Genomic DNA, 7,779 nt, shown 5'->3' with positions numbered 1-7,779 from the left:
AAGGAGGCTGGCAAATGCAAAGTGGCAGATTTTGTTCTGGGTGTTAAAACTGCAAGTCTGATTCTGCATGGCATGGCCCTGCTGGTACAGGGACAAGCCTGATTGGCCAGGCTGCTCTCTGATAGCTCTGACCTCACCAGGACCCAGCTTCCTCTCAGTAACTGGAGGAACAAAAAAGGTCCTTCCTTAAGGACAAAAATATTTTCCATCACAGATCTGATGCTTTTCCTTAATGGGAGTGTTTCTACCAAACTGGATACAATGTCCCTGTTAAAATACAAATACATATTTGGAGCAGTGGCGGAGGGGGGGGGGGGGGGGGGGGATAAACCTTAGCAGCTATCAGTACTTTAGCATATATTAGTTTAGAAACAAAGACATTTCCCTAAGAGGACAAGCGTGTGGGGTTTTGTTGGTGGTGGTAGTTGGTTATTTTGGGGGGTGTGTGTGTGTGTGTGAGATGTGTGATGGGGAGGGGACAGGTTGAAGGAAAGCTCAGAACCAAAGCCGTGCTGAATAAGGTAGGAGACAGTCTGACATATCATAGTCCTTGCCCTCGAGAGATACATAATTCAAGCTCTAGTGAGACAAGATAAACCACTGACATCCTAGTTTCTCAAGGTAGTCGTTGGAAATGGAAGGAAGAGCCAGGATGTACTGGAGTCATACAGAAGGGGCCTAGTGGGTGAGGGGTGCTTGCTGGAGGAAAGGGTTGTAAAGTGGAGGTTGAACTCAGCAAGAAAAATTCTTGGGCCCGTCTCTATTTGCTAAATAGGGCCTACTGGCTTGCCAAGCCCCATGCAGCCACGTCTCCAGGAAAATGCCAGGCTCCACTTCCCTCTGTTGCAAGAAAGAATCTGACATCTGTGGTCTCCCAGGCCACAGGGTTTCCTGATCTATTAAGAGACCAGCACTTTGTGAGTGGTCAGGCACTCACCCTTCATTTAACCAACTAACCACCACCAACCAACCACCTCTTAGAAGTGGTCCTCTTAGAAGAGGGAGGGGCTTGGAGTCTCTGGGGACAGGCAAGCTCAGCTCTGTGTTCCCCTTTGCTAGGGGAGGACAGGGACTGGAAAGGGGCTCTCCTCTGCACACCCCAAAATAGCAGCAGGGCTTATTAAAACCCACCAACTTGCTAATAAATTAGTCTCTTCTGGCTCTACAATTCCCCAAGCCATAAACCCTCAGAGCTTTAAAGGACTTCAGAAACTATCAAGGCCAACCTCCCTGGGGAGCCTCAACGCCACCATTTTACAAAGGAAGAAACTGAAACACAGAGAAATTAAGGGGCTTGTCCAAGCCACACAGCTACTTAGTTGCCAGAATTGGAACTAGAACCCAGGTTTCACCTCCTACGCAATGTTCTTTCCTCTAGAATATAGCCTCTGCCCCCTTATTATTTTCGGCATAAGATAGAAGGATTATATTTGAGGCTCTAGGAAAGCTTTGCTCTCGGATTGAATTCTGATTTTCTCCTCTCAAGGTTCATTGAGAGCCACATAAAAAATTTCGCCACTGGATTTGAGTTTCTAAAAAAATGAATCTGAAGGAAAAAATAGCAAATCAGGTTTCCTAATGAGATAATGAATGCACAAGTACTTTGAAAGAGGTACAGCACTACAGTGCTTTTCAAATATAAGGTATTATTATGCCCTTGAAAGAAATGCATAGGCCTTACTGCTGCGGGGGTGGGGGCCTGGTAGAGATGGTGAATCACAGACTGTGGGAAGGAGTGTTTTCTCCAGAAAGCTGACTCATTTCTGGGTTGTCCCCAACTTAGAGAGCCAAACTTCTTGGGGTTATTTCCCACCTCAGTACAGAACTGGTGGGTTCTTTCTGGAGTCTAGCACCACAGGAAAAGCTGCCCACAGTATAGGGGTGTGTCATCTGCCTCAGGACTGCCCAGGCTAATTGTGGTTACCTGAGTTAACTGCACTTAGCTGTGGGCATAACTCGCTTTTGGGATCCACATTTTAAAGAGCCCCACTGTGCTTCTCTCTGCTGGAGCTGCTGAAAGGAGGTCATCAGGCAATGATCAGAGGCAAAGAAGTCGAAGGCTAAGCTGTAAAAACAGGCGTCCTAGATCTGGCTATATCACGGTGATTTTGGATGTGGGATGAATTCCTAAGAAAAGGTGAACATTGTTAATGATCACAGCTGCTGGGAAAATTTCCCAAGCTGTACTGGAATCAACCTCTGAAGGAAGTTGGGGCTGAGAGACCAAAACGAGGCTGACAACTCCAGAGTTAAACAAAGAGTTTATTAAGGAAACTTATGGTGAATCTTCTCATGGGGTTGCGGGCTTAATATATATAGCCTCCAGGACCACAGGCGCCTGTAGCCAAGTGGCAGGAGCTTGTTAAGAGCTGTATGTTCCAAAGCAGTAAACAACCTAATGGGCCTGCTTATCTATGTAAGAGCCTACCTTTCAGGAGATATGGCTCACCCCTGGTTTGGGGGGTGGGGGTGCTGTTTGTCATGAGAGCAACTTGCTTCTTAAGATGGCATTGGTCACATCAAGCACCAGAAACCATTTTGCCTAACAACAGCACACAACTGGGCAGGATGGTGTGCCAGTCAGTACTTGTCTTAGCCTATTTAACTGTTATAACAAAATACCACAGACTGGGTAGCTTATAAAAAAAGAAATTTATTTCTCACGAGGGAAGCCAAGATCAAGGTATCTGGTGAGAATCTGCTCCCTGGTTCCTAGATGGTTATCTTCTCGAGGTGTCCTCACAGGGCTGAAGAGAGGAGCTAGCTCTCTGGGGTGTCCTTTATAAGGACACTAATCCCATTCATGAGGGCTCCACGCTCCTGTCCTAATCACCTCCCAAAGGCCTCACCTCCAAATACCATCACAATTGGCATTACATTTCAATATATGAGTTTGGTGGACACCATTATTCAGTCTATAGCAATACTTTTTCAGTTGCAAGGTGACTGGAAATTCATTTCAATTTGACTTAAGCAAAATAAGTGAATTCATTGACTCACATAACTGAAAAGTCTAAAAATAGGGCTAATTTCAGGCACTGTGGGACCTTGGGGCTCAAACAATGTCATCAAGATTTAGTTTCATTTCATCCTTAGCTATGCTTCCCCCTCAGTGTTACCTTCGACTGTGTGGTGGCTCGACTGTAGTGCTCGGGGTCCCAGTGAAAGAGAGAGGCAATCTCAGTAATGTTCCTCTCCCCTACCAAACTCCAGAATTCATTCTGGTGGGACCAACTTGGATCACATGTCCATCCTTGTGTTCCGATTGGCCAGAGCAGAGTCATTACTACAACTCTAGAGCCCAAGAGTAGATGCTCCCCTTTTATACTTAACCTGAGACAGAAGGTGGGGTGCTTTCCCAAAGGAAATATAGAATGCTGGTATCAGCAGGGGAAATGAATGATGGACTTGAAAAAATAAAGGACAGGGATTCAGTTCTACTCACTTAAACATTTGAAACTCTTTCTCCCCCAAATCAGACTGATGGAATTTCAAACTCATGAGATTCTATCCCAGCTCTATCCTCAAGGCCCTGCTATTTCTTTGTCTCTCCTCCCCCCAAAAGGACACCCGGTCTCATCTCATCACCTCTGCCCATGCTGCCCCACTGAGTTCTACATGTTATATCTCCTCCACCTGCTGGGACCTAGAAGAATGGCATTGTCAGGTTGGCTACAACTGGAATTTTTAACTGAATTCTAAAGAACCTCACTGCTTTTGACTTCTCGAGCGAATATAAAAACCTGAAGCTTCTCATGTGCTGGTTTGTAGTCTTTCTGCTTAAAAAAGAACTCCAAAATCTCCCAGGGCCTTTTACCAAGTCACATGTTCATCAGGACCATCTTTTTACCATTCATTCCTACAACATGTTAGATTTTTTTCAGATTCTCCTATAACTTGTTTCTATTCTGTAGATCTTATCTCTCACTAATCTTATCCCCATTAACAACATGCTCCTAGTTACTTTGCATCTATCTTCATTGGCTTCTCATTGGCTCTCTCCGCACAAATTCTATTTCTCTGTGTGTCTTGCTCTTCCTTAGTGAGGTATAGTTCTAGTACTGAGACTATAATCTTAAATGCCTACTGGGGCCAGGGAGGTAATGCAATGCTTGAAGCTGGCTGAATATATAATTAGGAGTGGTGGAGACTGTGGTTAACTGGAGAGGGTAAGTCAAAGCTAAAGGCATTCAAATTCCAAATTTTTAAGACAATGTGGGACAAGGAAAACTCACTTATTGTCCAAAGAAGCTAGTGTACAAGCCACTGTTTAAGCTTGTGTTGAAGTTTTTCTGTTTTGCAGGACTTTTCCTGGGCCAAGCATTACCTTCTCACCTGGTGGAGTTAGAAGGTATTATTTATTATTTACAAATCTTGCAGAAAATGGTGGCAATTAGAAATGGAGACTGGGCGGGGGGGGGGGGGGGTATGCAAATATTAGAATATCATTTCTTTACCATTTTTTTTCATTAGCAATATATTCTGTAATCATAAGTGAGCTATATGAAGACTTTAGTACAACCTGAAAATACTGCATATTTAATAGCAGCTTCCTTTCCATTCTTCAGAATTAGACTCTGGATCCTACATGGATTCAGTCAGTTTCAAGTACTGTATGAAGCCTTTAGCAGACCCCTATAGGTGAATCACAGCATAGAGACTTAGGACTTTGGAGTAAAGCTGTGTAGCCTCTGCAAATAACTACTCTCCTCTGGAAAAATAGCTCTGACTTACTTCTGGGCCACAGTAAAGATTGAATTCTTGATCATGAACTACCTGATCTGTCCTGAGCTGTCAATCCACCAAGCCATAAAGTTAGGTATACAGAGCAGTAGTCTATTAGCAATTGGAAGTGGTGTATACAAGATTGGGGGACTGAGCTCAAGCAGGTCCTGAAAATGCAAGTAATTTAAGTGAGCAAACAGCACAGATGCCTCTGCCCAATCTCTTACCACATCGCCTCCTCCTACTCTACCTGCATATGACTTCATGGGAAGTTCCTTATGACCAGTTGACTAAGGAATAAAACCTGCAAATATTGCATATATAGGGTTAGTTTAAAAACAGTCCTGTAAGATAGGCTAGCTCTATTCAAAAGTGGGCTGCACTATAGCCCATTCCAAGGTGGCCCTAAGAATAGTGTGAAGGAACTTCCTCCCAGTGGGCAGAACTGCAGTCAGTGTACCTGGTTATTCATTATGTCTGAAAAGAGAGATGGTCAGAGGCACATATATAGACTAACTCATGAATAGAGGCTAATGATTTGGCTGGATGGTCAGGACCATGAAAGTAACCTGATTGGAAAGCTGGTGATGAGGTCAGGGGAAATGTTATGTGGTTAGGGGTATATGTATATGGTTAGAGGTCACAGAGAGTGAAAGACATTTATGTTCCACATGGATGCTTACAAAGAGCAACCTCAGTAGAAGCGGGTGTTAATTTATATAATTAACTAATTTATTTTCTCTTCCCCTCTCCCATTCTCCTACTATCTAACATAAAATGTGTTAATGGCCTTAGCCTTACATCTCAGTTTTTAAGGTACAGAATATGAAGGGAGGATGTGAATCAGGTACAAAAGGAATAAATGATACCCAGAGATGGATGGACTTTGTATTCCTTTGGGGGGAGAGGGTTAGTACATTTTCTGATGAACATGAAATAGCTGTATTGTTAGGTAGAAGTATGATTTTGCTTTTGTTCTTTATCTGAAAGTTAGATAACCAAAAGAGGTATATATAAATGCTTAGATGTTTATTATACATGCCATACGGTCAACCAAAAGAGGTGTGTATGGATGCCATGTACACAAGGGGTAGACTGTGGTGATGAATAGCACTTGCCAACTTCTCATTTAAATGCTTATTACAGATGCCATTTTGTCACATGGCTCTGTTTTCTGCAACAAAAATTCTTTACCCAAATAACCTAATAAAAATGTGTCAATTTATATATCTTCTTACCATGGTTAACTGTCAGAAGTCAATGTTATCACAACTCAATCTATTCTGCTATAGCAGAACAGTTCACCTCATTTATTCAACAACATTTCTGGAATACATAATATGTGTCGGAATAACAGAGATACAGGAATGAGCAAGACCCAGCCCTCATGTCTTACAAAACATACAGTTTAGTCCCCTCTCAATTGGTTGAGAAGAGCTATGAAATGACCTCTTGAAGGGTAACATCTCAATGAGAAAAAAGGAATTGGGAATTGGAGAATTTCAGACTCAAAATAATAGCTTTCCTGCAGAAATTTCAATAATAAAAGTTTTTATAGTTATAACTGTATAGCTATAAAGTGTAAATACACCGAAAAAAATCCATGGCTTGGTCACATTCATGGTTGCCTCTCTTTTCCTATCATCATCAGCAGGACCGTTAGCACAGGCTTCAAACATAGTCTCATCATCTTTTCACCCATCATTATGATTAAAAGAGATCAGAGCTATTAAAACAAAGCCTCCGTGAGCTGATAGTAAAGCTCTTTTTACACACAGAGTTAGTTCCCAAAAGAGATCAGGTAATAAGTAACCGACAGCAGTTAACATAGTGAAAACAGTTTCCATAACTAATTGTTTCTATCATATATAATGTGTGTAATGGAAACTTACAGTGTAAGAAAAATGCCTGAAATCCTGTCGAGATAGAAAGTTCAGAATGCAATAATGATTAGTAAATATATAATTCAAAAATATCCTCATTTTTGACACGATACAATGTTTTAGATTTATTTAAAAATAAAATAAAACAGTGGTAGGGGGTAGTAAGTGGGAGTGGTGATGAAATAATAAGAGCCACAAGTTGATGGTTGTTGTAACTGAGTATTGGGTTTATGGGGGTTCATTGTACTATTATATTCTCCCCCCGCCCCATATATATATACTATATATATGGAATATAATCATTTTTTAATTCACTTTTTAAATATGTTTTTAATTTATTTTTGAGAGAGAGGAAAGGAGAGGGAGGGAGAGAGAAATATCAATGTGAGAGAGAAACATTAATCAGTTGCCTCCCGTACACAGCCCAACTGGGGATTGACCCTGAAACCTGGGTATGTGGCCTGACTGGGAACCGAGCCAGTGACCTTTTAGTGCACAGGACTATGTTCAATCAACTGAGCCACACTGGCCAGGGCAATATACAGAATATATTTTCTTTTATTTTTTTGGAATATATTTTAAATCAACTTTATTTTCCTACTTAAGCCTGTTCACTTGACTCAGTGAATTCAAGTTGCCTATTATTTCAGGTTACTCTGATCTTATTTTGCTGTTCTTAGCCTGAATTTTACTATATGCTATGCTTAAACATGTAGAACCATGATGAAAAGAACAGATACACTTATCTTCTTACCCTAACGACCATTCTGGTGCTAATCTCCCTCGTCAGCCTTGCCTGCCACCCCTTTCACATTCCCTGTGCACTGTACGCTGCTTCCCATTGAGCTTGTACTTTCACACCTCACCCATTAGGCTCAACAGGGCCTTCTGAATTAATTGAATTAATACATACAGACCTATTCTGATAGACACTCTGACGTATGATAAACACTTTGTGGCAGACATTGTTCTAGATCTCTACCTATATCCATTCTCCCCTTCTTTTTTTAAAAATCCTCACCTGAGGATATGTTTATTGATTTTTTTTTAGGGAGAAAGAGAGAGAGAGAGACATTGATGTGAGAGAAAAACATCAACCGATTGCCTCTTGTACACGCCTTGACCAGGGATCGAATCCGCAACCTAGGTATGTGCCCTGACTGGGAATCAA

Source organism: Miniopterus natalensis, chromosome 10 (genome assembly GCF_054644295.1).
Source record: "Miniopterus natalensis isolate mMinNat1 chromosome 10, mMinNat1.hap1, whole genome shotgun sequence".
Classification (NCBI taxonomy): domain Eukaryota; kingdom Metazoa; phylum Chordata; class Mammalia; order Chiroptera; family Miniopteridae; genus Miniopterus; species Miniopterus natalensis.
Note: the sequence above shows the minus strand (reverse complement) of the source record.